Raw genomic sequence first — 23,438 nt, 5'->3', positions numbered from 1 at the left:
GAGCAACAAGTACTGGCAAGTCGCAAGTGTGTACACATGTCAAGCTCTACTACTCTCAGGTTTGCTATTGTCCATTGGCCAAAGCACACCTTGTGGCCAAGCCTAAAATCAAAGTGGGAGGCACTATTGGAAAGTATGGATATAGGGAGATATTGAGGGCCACTGGCATGGAGGGACATTATTGCAACAATCTACCAGACCATGCTAGCATGAGAATTCTGTTCAGTTAGAGGACTTTCTTTTTTCGGTATTTCATTGAAAAATCATTCTGCATGCTTTGTCACTGGATTTTGATCATTTCTCCCTCTTCACCCATGGTTCAAGATTTTAAGTTGCTCATAGGAATTTCTTAAAAATAAGATTTCTCTGGACTTAGAAGAAAACTTTCAAAATACCTAATGAAGCCAAGGGAATATTGTGGCAAGAATAGCAGAATAAATCTAAGCAGGCCTGCTTTTCAACCAGCATTATGTGGAGCAAGTAGAATAATTAGGGCAAGTTTCTCCCTTTCAATGAGACTCCATTTTCTCACCTAGAAATTGAGGGATTTGGGCTAAACCTCCTTTTGATTCTTGCATTCTAAAACCATAAAACATCTAGAATATGTGTAACAGTAAAAAATTGATTCTGTGATTCAGTAAACATATGGATATATTGCCCTATGAGAAAAATATTGACCTTGACAAACTTGGGTCAATAAATTATGATGTTTGCCTCCAAAGGAATCAATATCTACTTTTTAATCTACACATAAAATAATGCTCTTAAAAGCCAAAGCTAGTGATGGAAATGAGTCTACCTCTCATCCTAATAAATGCCATTATATATAGTATAATAGCATTATAGATCATCATTCATTATGGTTGGGTATTCTTTGATTTAAAACAAGGGTATTATACTCTTAATTCATCATCCAGTTAACTTTCCTTCTGAAGGAAAGATAAAAAACATTTCTCATTCTTTTTGGGCCATTAGTACATGAAATAGTATATTCATTACATAAGAACTGGAGCTTTTAAGCTATCAATGGAATCTTGTTTAGTCAGCTAAAGCACATGTATTACCTTGTTGTATGGGTACAAAGTGATTCTAAGCAAGATACTTTAAATCCTCTGAGGAAAACAGTTGTATATTTTTCTGGCCTGTTTTCACTGTTAACGTTTCTTATTTCTTTTTGTTTTCATTTGGCTCTACTGTTTGATGATTTTTTTTCTTTTCTTTTTTTTTTTAACCCAGAGACTCAGAAATAAGTGAAAGCTTTTCATGCAGGCTTCGCAAAAGTGATTTGAACTATAATTTTCCTCTAGAAGGAAGCATGGTGTTAACATTCACGAAGTAGCATAGGTAGTGCTCACTGGACACAGATGACAAAACCCTTTAGAAACCACTTTCAAAAAAATCATCCAGTTTGAAGTCAAAATATTCCCTGGTCTCATTTCTTCACACTTAGATGCAATCTAAGGATTAGTGATTTTGCAAATAGATAGGAAAGACAGGAAGTGAAATTAAGGAAATAGGGAATTTCAATGATCAAATGAAAGAATTTATGAACCTAAAGGAACGTGTAATTGGGTTTCTCTGTCTCTCATTTCTTCCACTACTAAAGTATGACTACAAAAGTGCCTGGTCCAACACACACACACACACACACACACACACACACACACACCATGGCTTAGAGCTTTCCTCTCAAATAGGGTCAGCGATAAGAGACCAGACCAGGAACTGGTTCAAATTCTGATTTTGACCTATTTCTTCTGTGGCTTAGGGAAAGTCATTTGTAAGCCTCAGTTTTCTCTTTCTTAAAATGATATCAAGACTTATCTCATGGGACATTGTGAGAATAAAAAATCATTTATTGTATAAAATGCATTTAGTTAAGTGTCCAGTACTCAATAAATATTAGTCTTTTTTTTTCATACTTTGCTTCCTCATCTCCACATCTACAAAAACTAAGTTAAAAAGAAAAGGAAAAAAAAAGTTGAATGAGACAAATTCAGAGGGTTCCTCCCAGGCCCTCAGGGATTTACTGAGCTGGCTAACTCGATCCCAAACCAAAAGCATCACATCTTTCTTAGAAAGGTGTTTTCAAACCACTGGCACCAGATTACTTATTCCCGATTCTTCTTTGCCACCATTTGCCATTCCTTATTAATTCATTCATTATCATTCTTGGCTTTCTGTGGTGGATAAGAACGTGGACTTTGGCAGCAGTCTTGGATTCAAGTTCCACCTTCTTCATTCACTACCTGTGTGACTTTGGGCAGATACTTAGTGTTGTTGCAGTTTCTTTATCTGTCGTATAAATATAATGTTATCACCTACTTCAGTGAGGTCAGTAATATATATAAAGCACTGAATGTCCTCTGGTCCTGCTGCACATAGTGAACTCCAAGTTTTACTGTGGAGTAATGGTAGTAGGAGTTATAGCTGCAGCAGCACTAGTACTACACTCTTACTAGGATTACTAGAAGCATTAGTACTTTCTACTGGACTGGAATCCACATTTCTTTTATCATTGTATTCTCAGTGCTTGGGTTTGTTCCTGGCACACAGTAGGCACTCAAGTACATTGGTTGACAGACAATTTGGATCAATTATAAGTCCTTTAAAAATGTAGTATAAATTATTTTATTGGTTGTATACAATTGTCTGAGCATATGATCTAAGAGCTGTAGTTGTTAAGACCCTCTACTCTGAGACACAGAATTCATGATCATGTCTTTACAGCCAACTTTACATAGATTTATATTCAAAAATTTGGATAATTAAATAACATGAATATTTTACTGTCCAACTATTTCCTTTGTCCTACTCTTATTTGCTTTTGGCTAGAGCAATGTATGACCAAATATATGTCAAAAATTTTTGTTGAATTTTGAGCTACTTTCTGTATGATATGAAGAGTTCAAAATTGAAGAAAAAGAACAATCACATCTGTACTTTGACTTCAGCCTGTCTATGGTTCAAGTCCTGATTCTTCCACATAGTTACTGTGTGACTTTAGGACATTTACTTAGCCCCCATAATCTTCTATTTCACCACTTATAAACGGGAATTTTCATGAGGATTAATTAAGATCATGCATATAAAATGCTAAGTATGTGGGCTTGCACACAGTCAGCTCTTGTCATGATTTACTGTCATGTCAAGGAAAATCACTGGCCCAGACAGCTCTGTGTTCTGGTCTTCACAGGGCACCAGGAGGTATTTTGCAGAAGTGCATTATTGCCCTTTAAGGATTATTTCAGTTTTCATGAAGAACTGTTAACAGATGAACTTAGACCACGAAGTCCTGGTGACTTTTCTGATTATTCATCTTACTGCAGTAATGTAGTATGATTGAGATAATAAATAGGTGCTTGCATGAAATTTGAAATTGTTTTTCATATCAAATATGTCTTTCTCAAAATTGGACTTACCTAAATTCGTTGACTAGAAGCCAAATGTGTTCACATTAAATTGTTTACATCCTAAAAATTCCAGTAGATAGATTAAGGACATTACATTTATTAACATACAGCAAGTAGAAGAGACCTTGACCCCCTTTTTAAACTAAATACGTTTTTCATCATTTCTAGTCCTCAGAATGTTACTGAGAGGTTGTGTATATGTATGTGTGTGAGTGTTATATGAGATGATCATCTATATTTGTTTTGACATTGTATCATGGCTTTATTTATGACTTTTGGTTTTTGGAAAATAAAAAATAGATTACTATCTACAATGGCCCATATTTTCATAATTCAAAAACTTCCCATATCTATCCATATGCAATTTCCTGGAACCCTTGGTCTCCTGCTTTCCACAATCACACAATGCTGTGAAATAAACAGTGAAAATGCCAACCTTGAGAAACAACAAGACGGGATCACATTCTTGCTAGAGAAAGTATAGAACTTGAAGTAGAAAAATTTATCAAAAATGTTAAACTTTAAGGCCCCATCCTGCACCTACTGAACCAGAATCCACCATTTAAAAAGTGATCTGTACATGCATTACTGCCCTAGGAGATTCCCTGACACCGCTGGTCATAGGGTTCTTTAGCATATCCCAGGGACATTACTGTAGGACTGAAGAGTAATAAATTGCCAACAGAGTGGAGAAAAATTTCCTCTTTTACTACTCATTGCCTGGACCAAATTTCTGTGAACAGATGACTTAAGTGCAGGTGGAAAGTAGAGGAACTCAAAGGTAAACAGATGTTACTCTCACTATTCTAAGAAGCCAGATCACACTGGGTGGTAATGGTCAGCAGCAGGTCCAAAGCCTACAGTGGATGATAAATAAGAAAGCATTCTGAGCCTATGAGGAAAAAAGGTCCAACAGCCATGATTCAGGGATGAAGTGAGACAGAAAACCAGGGAGTGGGGTCAGGGACAGACCATGAGGAGCTTTCTGGATGAAGGTCTTTCTTGTGCCTATAAACTGTTTCTTGGGCTAACGAAAGTCACAACAGCTTTCTACTGAAGTTGCCTTCTTTGCCCATCATCACTCAACTATCTGGGGATGTTGCTCCTCAGATGAACACCAGAAATTAGGTATCATTACATTCAAGCAATATGGCATGTTCCAGGTGCTATAGTCATAACTCATAGGAGAAGGAGGAAAAGGAGGAGGAGGAGGAGGAGGAGGAGATAGTCAAAATGGTCAGCAAAGTTTGCTATTAAAACTCTCTACTCTTCCATGTTGGACCTAATGCTAATGTCCATTTTTATTTTATGTATACCGGCAAGCTTGGTTATCTGGTCTCCAGGACTTCCATGAGAAGAATGAGTTGGAGTAGATAAAAAAGGAAAGGACAATAAATGCTGTCACTGCAGGAAAGTGCTCTCATCATCCAGTCAGAAAAGTAATAGACTGTCAGAAAATAAAGGGACGGAGACCTATGGATAGAAGACACAGAGCTCAGAAAAAACAGTACTCTGGGACCATCTTCGTGATGATACCAACATTTCTTACACACCTCACAAGATCCAGAGCCTGAGTAGAAGCTGAGTCTAAAAAGCACACATTCAGAATGAGACATTCAAGAAAAATAAAAATTATGTAATATATTTTAGAAAGATCTCTAAAGAGGTGCCAGTAGAGAAATCATGGTGCTTGAAATAGCGACCACAGTACTTTTAGGGAATTTGCAAAGGCTCAATGTATAAAATTCTGAATAGCTCAGACTCAGTGTGTTTTTAAAAGGGCAAAACTCTCTCGGCATAATATCAATAGATTGAAATAAGGAACGCTCGTTCAGAGGGACCCTAATTTATCTCTATATCTCTTGCATGAGTGAGGCTTATGCATTATCAGCCCCAGTTGTACATTTATGAACAGTGCCTGGCATTTCCTCGGGATACATCTGAGGTCTCGCAGCTGTCACCACACCCTTCTCATACTTCAGTCCCTGTTTGCAGATCTTTGACGGTTAATTCAATCAAACTTCCAGGAAACTGTAGACAAAAGAACCATAATGCTTATTTGCTTACTCCTTAAGGAACATTTAAAAATGACAATACCTGGGTATAAAATGTAATAAAAATCATATAGATACACACACAATCTATATATAATATGTATGTTGATGTATTTCTTACAGATATATATTTTATATTATCACACATATATATAAGAGGCAGAGAGAGACAGAGAGTTGGGAACAGGCATGGGGAACGTCCACAAAAGTAGACTCTATACTCTTAATAGTGATTTATTTTTCTCAGAAATAGAATGACTTTGACTTTTCCTTTCATCCTACATCTGTTTATTCAATGGAATATTTGTAAACAGTACATACACACACATATGCACTTGCAAACATATACATAAATATGAAACTTCTTCTCATTTGGGAGGAAAAAAGAAGGGAAGGGGGAAGGAAAGGAGGGAGGGAAAAAGAAAGGACTGGGAGAGTGAAGGCAGTTGGCCCACTGATCTCCCAATCGCAGCTCATCCTGTCAGGTGACCTTCATCTTTCTCCACACCAGAATATCCTGCACTTTTATTTGTATGGGGCTTTACTGTCACTGGCATTGATTATTCTACATATCAGTCCCTAAAGATGTTCCTATTTGGTAGATGATTAAATCGAGTCTCTAAGGAAGAAAACCTGTTGAGTCTCAAAGTGAGCCTCAGGCACAGTCGAGGATGGAGACCTTCCACCAGCCGAGACTAGACTCCCAACAACCTGAGGTCCTCCCGTGAGTCTTGGGTGTATCCCACAATGCAGTTAGGTTGCTTTCTAACTCAGGAACTTGTCTGTGAACCAAAAAACAAGCCTTGCTCACAATGGTGGTCACCTTGTCTCAGATTGATACAAATTAAGATAGGCCATAGAAAGTGAAGACCTTGGATACAGGCTAACTCTGGTTCTAGAAACTTCCCCTGAAGCTCTCTGCTCACCAAGTAAGCAGGGCCTGAGTCACCTACAGAAACAATCTTTTTTTTTCCCCCTCTCTCTCCTAAACCTGCTCTTTTTTTAATATGCTGTTTATATCTAAACGGTATAAAATGGGATTGACATCATGTAATTACTTGCCTTTTACACCATGCTAACTTAATTTGCTTTTCATTCTCAGGTATTTAAGAGACCATTATTTTCCCATCAGACTTTACTGTCTGCCAATTAAAGCATTAGATCGATGAGGTAGAGCAAGAACACTGCTCAGGAAGATTTCAGGTGGACATATGGAAAACAACAGCTTGGGATCACCTTGACTTTTGTCAAAGAATTATTTTGCCAGTTTATAAGATACCCTCCATTCATAAAATGTTGGTTTTTGCTTTTACTTGCAAATAAAAATGACTTATCTGTGCTATAAGTTTTACGACTAAATACAAACTACATTTTCTCTTTGAGAAAATGATAGATGAAAGGGTACCAAGCTCAGGAGGTAGGGTTGTTTGGGGGTCACACTACCCTCTAAGGGGATAGGCTGCCCAGAGGTCCCCCAGACCTGTGCAGCCTCTCTCTTGTACCAGGTAAAAATTTCTTCAAGAACCACAACCCAGCTCCATGGTGCCCACTTCAATTTCATGATCAAATATGATTTGGTCCAGGAAACAAGGGGTTTGAGTTGGTTTAAGTAAGGTGTGATGACCTGAACAACAACAACAAAAAAAATGCAAGTCATTTTTCTTCTTATTCAGTCTTATTTTAAGTAATAAGAGCTGTGGCACTGAGGGCTTTCTATCTCATCCCTTGAAACCCAGTCATTTTCTTTTTCTCTGTGTCATTATGGAAAACGCCTGTACTTTGGAAGTGCAGGAAATCATAGTAATTGCCCAAGAACAGTGGAGGAAGAAAGGGTCCAGGACAAAGGTGGAGACATTTGTCAGCTCCCGAAAGCACTTTTTAGAAAAGAGAATTAAGGAATAAGAAAAGGTCACCATAAGCACAGTCAGATAGACCACACCATTAATAAATTAAGAGACTGCCAGTTCTGATAACTCAGGGGTCAAAAGAAGAAAACAGCTTATGTAATTTTTAATTACAAAATATGATTGTTGTGAATTGTGGCCTCCTTGGCAAGCAACATGGTTCTACTTCTGACCTGGAAAAGTAAGTCCGTGGGTCTTCATCAGGCAATGGGCTACAGGTTGTTTTGATCACCCTAATCCTGGGTTTACAACACATCTCTCCCTTCTGAGAGAGAAGCTCTGGAGCAGACAGGATGATTACCTAATCAGTTCTGCCTCCAAGTTAACCCTGAACTCACTCTAACTTGGGATCAATGATGTCCCATCACAATAATGGAGCCCTATGCATTTCCTACCTGTTTGTGATTGAGTTTCATTAGACACTAGGCACAGGCAGCTGCCTACATTTATATTTAAGCTAATTGAAATTAAATAGAATTTAAAATTTAATTCCTTAATTGCACTAACCGATTTCAGTTGGTCCATAGTCATCTGCCTAGTGGCTACCATGTTGGATATATGCAGATATAGGACATTTTCATTGTCTCAGGATTGAACCCAGCTGCACTTTACCACTAGACTACATCCCCAGCCCTTTTCATTTTTTTGAGACAGTGTCTCACTAAGATGCTTAGGACCTCACTAAATTGCTGAGGCTGGCCTTGAAGTTGTAATCCTCTTGTCTCAGCCTCCAAAGTTGTTGGGATTAGAGGCATGAGCCACTACACTCCCTTGGCATCCCTTTGCTTCAAGGAAAATAGGACTCCTTCAGACCAATAGTGGTAGTTCTGACTTGAGCATGCATCAGGATCACTTGGAGAGCTTGTTGAAACACAGATTGCTGGGGCTCAGTCCCAGAGTTTCTGACTCAGTAGGTCTGGAATAGGGGCCCAAGGCATTTCTAATAATACCCTATGTGATGCAGATGCTCCAATTAAAGGACGACGCTTTGAGAAGCACTGTGGTATAAGAAAGAGTAAGCCAGCAGCCATTGCCAACATGTGCCCAGTGAGCACCTGAAATATGCACAGGAAGAACTAATGTCATTTCATTTTAATTAATCACAATTTACATTTAAATATTAAAAAGGTATAAAGTTTTTTCTATGAAGCATAACTGTATTCTTTTGACAAGACTATATTTTACTTGAACCATGGAAACTTTAACACTGAAACAAACTGAGAAAATTCAAATGAAAACAATTTTAGTATTAAACAAAAGAAGGCAAAATATCCCATTAATTTTTATGTAGATTACTAGATGGTCTAATAATATTTGAGGGGTACTGGGTTAAATAAAATATATAATTTTTTTTACCTGTGTATGTTACTTTTTAAATGTGATTAGTAGAAAAATTTAAATTACATATGTGGTTTGCATTATGTTTCTATTGGCTTGTGTTAACCTAGAACTTAACCACACTCTCTTGGTCTATCAATTGCCCATCAATCAACTGGAGCTCTGGCATTGAAGGGGAAGAGTAGATTAGTTATCTCTAAGGCTCCTTACAGCTCTAAAAGTCTGTGATTCCTAAGAGACAACCTGCTAGGAGATAATCCTTTTTCTTCTGTTTTTCCTCCAAACACTGGGCAAACCTGCCAATTATTCCCCTCTGGAGATCATGACAGCGTATTCTACTTCTGCAGTTCAGAGAAAAAGTAAGATGATGATTGAATCTCCTGAAGCCACAGAGGACTGTGTGCCAGGCCCACACACACTATTCTAAAAGGACTGCACTTATGAAACACATAAGTATACACCATGTGAGAATGCACTTGCTTTTCTTCTGTATAGCATTGGATTCCCAACTCCAAATATTCTTTCCACCAGTCACAAAAATGCCACAAATTAAAAGACCAATTTTATTCAGTGGCCTCCAAAGTTAAAAATATAGAATCTACTTTGACCAAGCAAAAATAGCATATTTTGAAAAATTAAAACAAACCCACAAATTATCTAACACTGTGAGTTTTATCCACTATCTCTTCTACTGTCACTAGATCACCAAATCTCACAGTGTCACTAGTTATTATAATAATCCTAACAATAATATTCATTTTGAATTTTCCCAGTATTTTACCAAACATTTTTAAATGAAGTGCTTTGCTTTATTCTGCTAACCATGTTGTAAGTTCTGTATATAGTTAGATACATTGAGAAGTAAGGTTCAATGACATGCCCAAGGTCAAAACTGTGAGAAGTGTCAGGACCAGGACTCTGCCTCCAGGGTCTGGTTCTACCTGTACCATATCTAGTCTTCATAGGAGGTCCAAAACCCTGAGCCAGACTATGGGACCAACCTCAAACAGCCTGTAAAATCAAGCCATTTTAGAAACCAGTAGCTATGAAGCTTCCCATAACCAATTAATAAACTGAACAAGAACCAGTGTTAGGCAAAATGTGATATTAAAATTTTCTTTAGCAAATTTCTAGCTTCCCATTTTATGTTGCCATCTCCTGCCAATCTTAATTCATTTCCTTAGATAACCAACACTTGGCCACTGCTTCATCAAGACTAGATGCCAGTCAAGGCACTCAGGGAAGCTCTGGACATATTTCTCCCCTTCCTCCATTGAAATTCCTCAAAAGTTCAAAGCCAGCCTCAGCAACTTACTGAGGCCCTAAGCAGTTTAGGGAGATCATGTCACAAAACAAAATTTAAAGGGCTGGGATGTGGCTCAGTGTTTAAGTACCCATCGGTTCAATCCCTGGTACCAAAAAAAAAAAAAAAAAAAAGGTAATATCATGTTTGTTTATCATCTCATATACATTTTATGCATATGTAAGTTCTAAATTGTGTAAATTGAAGTTTGTTTTCCCTTGAGAACAATATATTAAACTGGGAGCTTTAAACAAGATAACTAACTCAAGTCTTATGTCCCACAATAGTGCTTCCTATTAAGTTTCCAAACTTTTCAATGTAGAAGGACTTCATACAATATGACATTGCTACAAATCCTATTTGCCCACTGGTTGATAAGGCCCTGTTGAATAGGAGCAAAAGAAATAAAGAGGTATAGTCATATAAATACTTTCCCATTAAACACCTATAGCTGATTCTGTTCTCATGAATGGATGGGAATGAAAGTGCTGTCCTCTCTCTAAGCCTAGTCTAGAACCACTCACCCACTAGAAGAGATGTGCACAATATGCAAGGTGACCTCCCAATCTTGGTACTGGCTACAGTGACAAGGAAGAACTACATTCTCATCTTAAAATCAAAAGAAACCTGAATCTAGCATAACATAAGTCAGCAGTATGTGCTGGTCACTCCAGGACCAACTGTTCCCACTCTCCTTCATGCTAAGGCAAAGGTCTTGCCCTTATTCATGGGGTAACATCCAATTTCCATGGTGGTCCTCCAACAATGATACCTCCTTGCTCTCCTTACAGAAAGCTTCACAAACTTTGGAGAGCAACCATCCTCTGCCATCTCCCCAGACAGGTTAAAATATCTTCCACAATGACCTTTCTGCTGAGATTCTGTCTTCCTTCCTCGCATTAAAATCATAAGATGCAAAATTTGTTATACAAACTGTTTATCAAATTTCTGAACCTAACACACAATAAGCATTCAATAATTTTCAAAGGGATATCTAAATGAATGAATTCTGTATTGTTGTTTCAAAGGACAAATGTTAAAGATGTGTGCATGATACCTTTTGGTACTGCACATTGTATTAAATAAAAACAGCTCAGGTGCAAGACCTGGTATTGAGAAAAGAAAAACTTCTGAGCTTCCGCTTGAGGAAGGTTTGGTGCAGTGTTTGGTTCTAAAACACTGATGACTTCAGGATGTGTGAGTGTTGTTCTGCACTTGGCCACTGACCTCACTCACAGACCCTCATGCCCTTTGGCTTGGGGTGGGGGGAATGAACAACCCTTGAATTAAATGGTATCCCCCCCCCCAATGAACTCCAATTTAGTCAACAATTACTTTCTCTCTTTTTGGTTATTTAATACCTTTCATTGTGCTGGGCTGAGAAATTCTTCACTATGTAAATTGGTTTCATTTTACAAATAGTGAAACTTTTCAAGTTAAAAAATGTACAGTGCCATGTAAATATAAGGTATTATTATTTATGATAACTATTATTGCTGTTATAATTAGTATAAGAATGATAATGTTTATAATGTTCTCCCAAAATATCAGGCAACTAGTGAATGTAAATGAGCAGGGTCCTGGGCCGTTAGTGTACGTTTGATAGGAATTTATTGCTGAATTAATCAGTAGGTGTAATTTTCCCTGTCATGGAACTACAGGAAGTAAAAGCTAGCATGAGTCATTTCTGAGGGAAGGAATGCATGGTCTCAGGGCAACTCTGCATGATGCATGATCTGGCAGAAGACTTTCAAGCATTTAACCCCCAAACACCCCACCAACTATGTCATCCCTCTGGGAGGACTCTCAGCCCCCAGTAATGAGGAAACACAGGCACCCAACATGTCTGGGGCTGTGGCTCTTTTCTCATGCAGTGGCAGTGAGCTCAGCTATGGGGTGGCAGTTTCTACGCTTAGTGAGGCCACCCTATACTGAACACTTTCTATGTACCAGACAAGGGTCAATCACCTTTGAACAGGACTTCATTTCATTCTTTTGGCAATCCTATGAAGTAGGACTCATCATACCAGTTGGTTAAGTGGGAAACACAGAAAGGCTGATCCATTTGACTAAGAATCTCTTCAGTGGACTAGTCAGAAAATGAGTACGGGTCAAGAGCCTGTGCCACAAACCAGTCTTTCCCAGTGTCTCATCCAATCATGGAAAGAGTTGCAGGTTCTTCCAGACCAGACCACAAATAAATATTAAAAGCCTTTTCTTAGGGTCTTATGATCTGCAAAGGACAATTCTATTGCATTTCATTTTTACACAAGAATGAGGACCAATTCACTAGAACTTATTTAGTTGATTACTAGAAGTTATTAAATGTTGGTATTCACAAACTAAAATTAGCATGCTATTTGATAGCATATGGCTTCTATTTATTAATCCACTAAGAATTCAGGCTAATATGTCACATTGTAAATTTTTATTGTAAAGTTTCTACAGACAGTTGAAAATCCACTAGAAAATGGGGGTGGGTGGGTTGGGAGGCTTGTGCTGTCTTTGCCTTGCTTTAGTGTGCTGCAATAAATTTTTAAAAAAATGTTGAGTACCATTATCTTCACTACTATGCTGAAATGAAAGAGGAGAAAGGAGTTTATTCCCTTGTATGTGTATGGAAGAGAGTATGATTATATTATTTTAGAATTAATATTATTTTTAAATATCATTTTATTTTTCCCATATATCTAGCATTTACACAGAACATGATCCCTTGAAGAAGGTTCCATTGTTAGCTTCTGAACTAATGATCTAGAATCTCAGATAAGGCAGGGTATATCTAATGCTCATGATTAGCTGTGTCTTCAATCTTGTGGCAATTCACCTTCTGAGTAAATATTGTTCAAATCCTTTCTTGTTTCAAACTATCCTAACCATCCTGCCTTTTTCATAACCTAAGCAGTATAAATTCCTCAGTGAGGCCATTTAGTGTCTCTTCAAAAAATCAGAATAAGCACTTTTCTGAAACATACCTAAGGCGGCTGCTTCTTCAACACATCACCCTGAACTGCCTTTAGCAAACAAAAGATGATTTTTAGATTCAAGCACTATCTATTCTTGGACCCATTAGTTGCAAGGGCATGAGCAAATTGGATTATTCACTCCTTGAGTGTTTTTGTCACCAAGTAGAAGATATATATCAGCTTTTATTTATTGAAATTCTCCTGCAGCATTCATGCCCTACTCATCTGAAAAATTCTTCAGTCATTAGGACACAGTTCTTAATTTTCAGCCATAAAACAATAATAATTCCATGATTCTTCCTCCAGAATCATCCTATCATTATCTGTTAGTAAATGTGGTGATGTTAAATAGCAATTATTTCTACTTGGCAATTTTTATCTTAGCACAGGAAAAAAAAAAAAAGAAAAGTTTAAATAGGGTTAAAGAAAAAGTCTTTTAAGTTGTTGGTATGACATTTATCACTGAAAATTCCCCAGGCTTTGTTGACCCCCAAAGCAGCTATGTTTTGATAATGCTTTTTAAATAGTTTGAAGATAACTTTAATTTACCATTTAATAGTGCTAACGACAGCAACTTGAACACCTAATAAGTATCAAAGATAAGAACCAAAAATGAGTAAATACAATGAGATTGCAGATACCACACATTCACTGAGTAGTTCATGCATGTTCAGTATTTTTTCCCCTTTGTTCCAACAAAATAGTGTAAAGCCTCCAAGTTTTATAAGGCAGCCCTGTTATCTTAGAAAGAAAAGGAGAGAGATCATCATGAACATGTATTTCTTTTATCTTTCTTTAGGAAGAAGAGTTTAAACTTTCCATTCAGTTCCAGAAATAATACTGAATATGAAATGTCACAAGTACTCATGACAATAAGTAAAAATACTTTTGAAGAAAATGCCAACCCAGTCTAATGTGTCTAATATCCATGATGGAAAAGGTAGAAAAAGAGGGCTGGGGGTTGTAGCTCAGTGGTACAGCACTTGCCTAGCATGTGCAAGACCCTGGGTTGTTTGATCCCCAGTACTGGAAAAAAAAAAAAAAAAAAAAGAAGGTATAAAAAGAAACCAGGTCACAATTCTAATTCTCTTTCAGAGACACTGATTTGTGACAGATAGTACAATTTCAGGAGGGGAAGATAAAGAGGTAAACTTAAAACTCAAAAACTCCTGGTGTTGTAGGTCAGTAACTTCACATAGAAAATAGTGTTCCAAGGGAGACATTTGGGGAAATTTTAATACCAACAACGACTGTCCACAGTACAAGCAGTCCATTCACCACGGCAATCACTAAATTGAACTTGAGAGGAGAGGATGGCAGTGTCTGTCTGCTCCTTTTATTCAAGAGGGAAAGACTTGTGTAACACGCAGGCTTTCTTTGGTTTGTGAGAACCACCCGAGCCCTGCTGAAATTACAGGATTTGGAAAAAGAATTCTTCAAGATTTCTTGTAGAAGTAGAAGAAATAAGTAACACGTAGTATTTAAACATTTAAAAGTATACCTTTCTTGGAGTGCTTCTAATTATCACTCACTTTTGTGAATAAGTCTGTATGTTGTGAGAATGGGCTTAAAAGGTGAAACAGTGATCCACCATTATTATGTAATCTAAGTCATTTTCTCAGATCTTAGCAGGCATGAGAGTCAGCTGGAGGGCTTCTCAAAGCAGAGATTGCTAGATGGTTTACTCCTTGAGTTTCTGGAGTGAACTCATCTCATTGGGTCTGAGGTGGACCAGAGAATCTGTACTTCTGACAAATATGTAGAGGTAAGAGGTGATGTTGTTATTATTCCACACTTGGAGAAACAACTCTAAAATTCTATTCCTTAGGCTGTCCATGCCTCAGTTTCCTCACCAGTTACTTTAGAGTGCTAACAGCTACCTCCCAGAGTTGTCATGATAGAGAAATGAGGTGATTCACTTAAATCTATTAATTCAGTGTCCTGAGCACACAAAGTTCTCAATCTATGCCAGCTGTTATTACTGGTTGATTCTATGTACCCCTCAGGAGTATGGAAATGAAAAGAATAAATACCTTGATATACTTTCTTTGATTGCTTCTCTAGGTTTTCTTCTTTTAATCTGAGATCAGACTAAACTGCTGTTTTGAGTTAGAAAGATTTTGTTCTTCAAGGATCTACATTTAGTTTTGCAACATGTGATTTGTTTATGTGGTTTTATAGTCTTTATTTGTTTCTCACTTTGTTCAGTAAAATATTCACAGTTTTAGGTGACTGTAAGATGCTGTAAGATGCCCCAGGATGAGAGGAAAGAACCATGCACAGTTCTACCTTGTAAGATACTTCAGGGACAGATTTCTTCCTGCTAGTGCAATCTTGGGCTGCATGCAGAGATAGTGCTACCATTCTTGGACTCTTCTACATTTTTAAGTAAAGTTGCTGGCTTGGTTGTCTCTTGGAGAATATGTTCCTTAAAAGATTAAGATGAGGCCAGGGTTGTGGCTCAGTGGTAGAGCATTTGCCTAGCATGTGTGAGGCACTGGGTTCGATCCCTGGCACCACATAAAAATAAACAAATAAAATAAAGGTATTGTGTCCACCTACAACTAAAAAAATATTAAAAAGAATAAAACCTGTTTTAAAATTTTAAAAAAGATATAAGATGAGAAAGTCAGCTCTTTTGCTGGTTTTGAAGTAAAGCTGAGTTGATTTAGCACTAATAACTGTACCTTAATTCTTTCTAACTGTATTAGCTTGTTCTCATGTAAATGAGGCTATGTTGTTGAAGCCTTTGTACAGATAGAAAAAATAAAAAACAGAATAGAATCTAAGCAATAGTAATAAATGAACCCAACCCAGGTATATCAGGTTAAAAAAAATCACTAGTGTTTCTCAAGAAAGAAGCTGTTTTTGTTTTTGTTTTTTATATTTGTTGTTGTGTTGTTTTTGTTTTTGTTTTCATGGCCACAATGGAAGAAGACTCTTGAGAAAGTAAGAATGGTTCTGAGCTAATGTGGACGAAGCTCATGCAAGAGGCATATAATAATATAGGTCCCAAGTGCAGCAGCTGATGGCCATGTCTCCTGACCAAAACAATCCAATCTCACCCTGTGATGTGGCATGTTCAGCAACACACAAAATTACTTCTGTCACCCACTGACACAAGATGATAGTAGTCTTATCACATATGAACTCCTTTAGAGGTCAGATTCCCAAGTTAAGATCCCTTGGGATGGACATACATGTGTATGTGTAGTGCTGGGGATTGACCCAGGGGCACCTTACCACTGAGCTACATTCCCAACCCTTTTTAAATTTTTATTGTGAGACAGGATCTCAGTAAGTTGCCTAGGCTGGCCTAGAACTTGAGATCCTCCTGCCTTGGCCTTCTGAGTCACTGGGATTACAGTCGTATGCCACCATGCCTGACTTTTATGTATTTTTAAGAACTATGTCTCCTCTGCACAGGAAAATGACCTTCAGACTGGGGGTTACATGGTGAAGCTTGACATTTTGGGTAAACTCAAGTCTCCACATGTAAGATACATTGGGGACTACAGATTTGTTTCTTCCCACATGGCAATCTGAGATTTTTAAAGCACTGAAATATTTTGAGAGGATTAGAAATAAGTAACATGTTCCACATTCAAAAGCAAGTAGAGAGGAGTAAATTATATATAAATATGAGTATGCTATATAGAGAGATTTGTTTATATTACATATACATAAATAAATGTATAAATATATAACCATAATTACAAATATTTATGTGTGTACAGACACACACACACACACACACACACACACATATATATAAAACAAGGCCCTAGGACAAAGTACTAACTAGAGCCATAGGACTCTGGAGGTAGAGCAGTTTCACTGGTGGTCATCTTGGTCACACAAGAAGTTGAGTAATAACAAACTAACCCCTGGCATTTATTTTTTGTTTGTTTGTTTTAATATTTATTTTTTTTAGTTATAGGTGAACACAATATCTTTATATTATTTTTATGTGGTGCTGAGGATTGAACCTGTTGCCTCATGCATGGTAGGCAAGCGCTTTACCTCTGAGCCACAACCCCAGCACCAACCCTTAGCAATTCTGACAGTTTACTACATTGATAAGATCAGCAAAATAACACTGATTTTTTTTTTTAACTTCAGCAAAGTTTGTGGGCATTCTATGGTCACTTGAATTGGAGGGAATCATAGTGATATATGAGTGATTGATCAGCAGAAAAACACCATATGGAAACTGGTTGTCCTGCAAAGTGCTGAACTCCCCATCACTGAGTGACACTAAATAGATGCTGAACAAGAACCAGGCAAATCCATTCCTCTTCCTACACAATTAGCTTATAGGCCGGAATTTCCATGAGATGAGGTACTTACTTCATTTGCTGAAATATGCACTCAACAAACAAGTATTTGCTAAATGAACAAATGTCAAATTTTAAAAAGTGACTGCCTTTCAGCTGTTTACTAATACTTAGATCTATAGTCTTAAATAGCTTGGATTTGTGCTGAGTTAGAAAATATTTGCTTAATATCAAAAATATTCAGCACTTTTTATGCAAATAAAAATTGCTTCTAAACATCTGCCCTATTTTTTCTATATAATTACTCATAGAATGAAAGGAATGTATTTTACTTGATACTGTGAAGTCACTCCTGTTCATTTTCTTAAAGTTTACAACCTGCAACATTGGAAGGAAACTGAGAAATGTGTTAATAGATTAGCAATCAGGGATAAGGATTTCTGCTGTTTGAATCTGGGGATCTTTTCCTCAAGTCATCCAATAAAATACTTATTAGTCTCTTAGTTTTCTATTCTATTACCCATAAAACTTTACCTTAGATGAAAAAATAGGCAGAATAATTATAGGAAAAGTGCTTGAAAACCTCAAAGGTTTTTTTATAATATGGGTTTAAGCCCAAATTACAATATTTGCAAATTCAGTATTCAGAATAATTTAGCTTTAGATTAACCATAACAACTATGTTGTTCCCAAGGCATACTCTTTTAGACTTCTGGACATTATACAGTTTATACTGCATCGAATTATATATTTAATTTTACTAATTACCCTTCAAATATCTCATCTTATAATTCAATTTGGCAGGAAAAAATGCCATCATGATTGGAGAAATCTTTCTTACAGCTTACCCATTTGGATGAAATGATGTCATACAAATTCAAGATTGGGTGAAGAATGTGTACCTTGTGTCCTACTATCCTCTCATCTGCTATAATTTTGAGGGAATTAAATGCTTCATGAATGTCTACCACATACCAAGATACTGGTTTAAATGCTTTTGCATGAATTATCAGACTTAATTCTCAACAAATCATGAAATAGAAATTATTTTCCACAATTCACAAATGAAGAAACAGTAATTCTGGGAGATTAAGTTACTTCTTAAAATTGCACTGCTAAAAAAAAAGGGGGGGGGATGGAAATGGAGCCCTGGTCTAATTCCGATACACCCTTACTCTTTTTTATCTGTCTGTCAGTTAAAATGTGTATAAGTACTTGGTCATTCTGATTCTCTACTCAAAGGATAAACTAAGGAATAGATATACAACTTCTATATGAAGACCTTAAGAGAAGATTTTTTCCAATGGTTTGGAATCAAAATGAGATTATCAATACATACATAAATGATAGCTAACATTTACTGAATATTTAACATGGTGGTCAGTACTTCACATATATTCTATTTCTCAAACAGCAAAACAGAATTTTGCGAGTTGGGTACTGTTACCATCTCTACTATGCAGGAGATTAAATTGAGGCATGGGGCAAGGACAAAGTAACTTACTGTAATCATACTGTTAAGAATAAGGCCTGCCGGGTGTGGTGGCACAAGCCTGTAATCCCAGTGGCTCAGGAGGCTGAGACAGGAGGATCACAAGTTCAAAGCCAGCCTCAGCAAAAGCATGATGCTAAGCAACTCAGTGAGACCCTATCTCTAAATAAAATACAAAATAGGGCTGGGGATGTGGCTCAGTGGCTAAGTGCTCCTACGTTCAGTCCCTGATACCAAAAAAAAAAAAAAAAAAAAGAAGAAGAAGAAGAAGTAGAAAAAGAAAAAAGCTTAGATTTGTAGCCAAGCACTAAAACTCCAGAAGAGAGATTGTCACCTGAAGACTATGTTGTTCCCAGTGCATATGTGGCAATATTTTGGAAATCTTCTGCATTGTCACAAGTAAAGGGAGTAGATGATGCTGGCCTCTAGTGGATAGAAGCCAAGATGTTTAAATTCCACAGAACAGCTCCCCAGAAAAAAGAACCATCCAGCCTGAAGTGTCTGCAGAGGGAAACCTATCTCTAGAACCTGCCTTTGGGCATTTCTCTGTACTTTTCTACCACTGAATTTGAGCAAAATCATGGAAAAATGAACAAGACGTTACACATTATCAATGATTAATTCTTATCTGCACTGAATCTCTCAACTCTTACAGCAATACTGATTATAATATATTACAACATTATCTTATGCTGTAGCATCAGAATCATCTTGGTATCGTCTGTAAAAATAGAAATTCCTGGTGTCAGTTCCCCAAATCCTTACTGAATTAGTCTGTCCTAAGGTTCTTGGAAATCAGATAATTTTTAAAGCTCTCCAAGTGATTTTAATGTCCTATCAGGTTTTGAGAGCTGTATAGAGAAAAATTGGCAGACACTTTTAGAGTATGCAACACTTTCTAGTCTCCACTACAGTAATATCATAGCAATGGCTCACAGTCACTGAATGCTTATTACATGCCCAGGATTGCACTAAATACTTTATAGAAGGCATCACACTCTAAATTCTCCAACACCTCTATCAGGTAGGTAGGTGTTCTTATGCTTCTATTAGTCTACTTAGGCTGTTATAATAAAGTATCATAGACCAGGTGGCTTATAAACAACAGAAATTTATTTCAGATAGTTCTACAGGCTGGTTAGTCTAAGCACCAGCAGATTGGATGTCCGGGGTTCTCTCTGGTTCACAGATGCCACCTTCTCACTGTGTCCTCACATTGTAAAAAGGATACGGCAGCTCTCTGGAATCTCTTCTTAAGGTCACTATTCCCACTCCTGAGGGCTTTGCTTTCATTATCTAATCACCTCCCGAAGGACCCCATCCCCTAATATCATCACCTTGGGAGTTAGGATTTCAACACATGAGCTTTGGGGTGGGAGAGGGGACACAAACATGCAGATTCACAGCATTGCCATTTTACAGATGATGAAACAAAAACATCTGAAGATCAAATAACCTATCCCAGGCACACAGCTAGTGTGTGACAGAGCTATGAACTAAATGCAGCTCCTTCTGACTTGAAAACCCATGCTGCAAACCAGGCGCTGTGAAACATAAGCATGCAAGGGAACCATCTGGAGAGACGGTGAAAACACAGATGGCTGGGCGCCACCCCCAGAGTGTCTGAATCAGCAGGTCTGGAGAAGGGCCTAGGAATCTGCATTTCTAACAAGTTCCCAGCGATGCTGTTGACCCTGCTCATCCAGGCACCACATCATAAACTGTGCTCAACTAGAACAACTTCCTATGAAATCAAGCTGTTTCTTTCCATGACATTTCTTTTGTTTAAGGAGATTCATTCCTTATTTCCCTCTGAATCCTGGGGGAGTTTGGTAGCATTTTTCTCTCCCAGTAGCTTTATGTCTTGTGACAACAGGGACAGTCCCCAAATACCATGTTGATGTAAAGAAGGTACAATGATGGCTGCCTTCAGTGGGGTGGGGTCAAGGGAGAATCACTCAGAAGAGACACAAACTCCCTTGATCTCCTAACAATAATAACCATAACCAGAGAAAAAGAAATCTATTGACAGGACAGAAGAAAGACTTAGACCAATGGTGCAACCATTCTAAGTGACAATTGGATGTCAAAAGGGATGAAAGGAGAACTGGTGTAATAAGAGAAACAGGAAATCAAGAGAAAATATTCTGTTCCAACCTTGTTCTTACACAGGAACAAACCAGGATTAAATAAAGAGTAAAAAAGAGCAAGGACTTTTCCTTCTCAACCTCACCCTCTTGTCCACTGTAGAGTAATAAGCAAGCAAGCAAATGCACCACAGAGATAAGCAGAACTATCAGTGTGAAAACATGAGTTAGGGGAAATTGTATGCGGAGGCAATGAGACTCATGTATGGTTCCCCCAGGGTTGCAGTTAATCAGCAAGTATGCTCTCAGCCCCTCATGGAGGCCATATATTTTATTGCTAGATACAGGGAGACACACAAAGAGAGGTTTTTATCCCTAAGGAGCTTACACTCAAGGTGAAAGGTAAGCATATAAATAGGATTAATGAAGAATGCCAGGACTGAATTAGTGGTAGACATAGGAGTCCAGGGTAAGCACGAGTCACTGTGGGTGGAGGTTCAGGGGATGTTTCTTGGAGGTGGTGAGATTGGGTCCTCAAGAATAGGTTATATGTGGGTAACTGGGGTGCAGTGCAGAGAGGCCTTCAGGGGGACATTGAGAAGGAAGAAGTGACGTGAAAAAGGAGAGGAGGGGACATCCAGGGTGGCTCAGGGGAAAAGATAGCTTGGGCCTAGGATCACATGTGAGTGCACTGAAGACAGCTGACCAGATGAGTATGAGCCCAGCCAAGGAGGAGCCTGGGTTTATCTTGCAGACTAGAGAACCAAATAGGTATTAGTAAAAAAAAAAAAAAAAAAAAAAAAAATACTGGTGCAAGAAAACTACCAACCATTTCCCTCATCTTTCCTGAAAACAGACTGAACTATCCCCTCACACATGAGCTCTTAGCTCCCTCCTAATCATTCATTTCTAGGGAGAGGGTGCTCGGCGTCTCAAGATTTTACCAATTCTGGTTTAACTAGGTAGCCAGGGTAGGAGCTGGATTTTTTTTTTTTTTTCAAGGTTCAAGAGGCATGAGGAGGCTTAAGTTTCTACTCCTGACATTTGCCTTTCAATCCACTATGAACAGTGCCTGTAAATTCCACCCAAACAAGTTAAGATTATAATCTTCAAATAGTTTGCAGGGACTAGTTCTGTCTACACATTTAAACTATAACACATGAAACACTCGGTATTCCCTAAATGTTTTTGCTTTCTACAAAAAAAAAAAAAAAAGGAAGTTCATTTTATAATTCTTCTTATTTGTCCATATTACCTACAGGTTTGTAAGAATATATACATCTTTTAGGATTTTATAGAATACTAACAATGACAATGAAAGGATTTACTGGATTAAATCCATAGATTTTAAATATACCCGTGACTATGAGCCTCATTGTGTTTATTTCCTCATGTGTAGTAGTATAAATAGCATTAGTGACTTATTAGTGAATATTGAGTAAATAAATGTATGTGACTATAACAAGAATCCAAAATCTAAATGCATACCCCCGAAATAAACAGAGGAAGGTGGTCTCAGTATTCACCTGTATTTACTGAATTTCCAACATATTCCAGTACGTTAAGCACTTTTATGCTTAGTTCTTACACAACTTGATAAGTAGGTATACTATCTTATTTCAGAGATATTACAGGCACAAAAATTGTTAAGTTCCTTACCCAAGAATTCACAACCAAATGTGCCAATTCAAAGTCCAGGGTCCATTCCTCCAGTTTTCTCAACTGTATCTAACCTGAACAAGTACCTAAATACTTAACACCATAGCTTCCCAGATCAGGCCTCAGAGTCCAATTCAGTGGTTGTTACCAAACCAGGCAGGTTTTTGCCTGCCACCATAGTATGTCAATCACTGAAATGATGAATTTTGCAAAAGAGAAAGAGTTCATTCACAAAGTGACTACGCATAGAGACAGGAGACTGAGTCTCAAATTCATCTCTCTGAGTATACGGTATCAGACAAAGGGGTGGGGTGATTTAAGGTATAGGGAACAATTAGAGCTGAAGTAATCAGTGGTCTGCACGTGCATAATCAAACTCCATGACACTGCACGGGACACGTTCAGAAAACAGCAATATTGACATGATCTGGGGTGGAGCTCTCAGCGCTCTGATGTCAAAATGTGGCCCATCAGACATCCATAGAGGGCCAAGTAAGGGGTCAGTGATCATTCAACAAAAGCTGCCTTCAAGTCCCTGAAAAGTAATCTAGGCAACTGGTATCATCATGAGTCGCACATCAAAGGTATCCTCTATGGCAAAGCCAGTGGGGGCTAAAAATATATTGCTCAGCTGCATGACCTTCCAAATTAGTGATTTTTTAAAAATTTACTAAAATCAAATAACTGAACGCATGTGAAGCTAGAGGGTTTCCTTCAGTTTCAGCTGATGGGGTCAAGAATATAAAAAAAATATGTCTCTGGTGATTCTGAGGAATGTTCCAGGGCCATCAGTCCTGGCTGCCTATTAGAATTACTTCAGAAGTGTTTAAAACTCCAGAAGACTTGGCCTCGCACCAAACAAGTTAGTGGAGGGTTCAGAGGGGCATCCTTGGACATGAATGTCTTTATGCTCACTGGCTTGCATCAGGAGCGCCCAGGGCTGAG

Source organism: Urocitellus parryii, chromosome 4 (genome assembly GCF_045843805.1).
Source record: "Urocitellus parryii isolate mUroPar1 chromosome 4, mUroPar1.hap1, whole genome shotgun sequence".
NCBI lineage: Eukaryota > Metazoa > Chordata > Mammalia > Rodentia > Sciuridae > Urocitellus > Urocitellus parryii.
Note: the sequence above shows the minus strand (reverse complement) of the source record.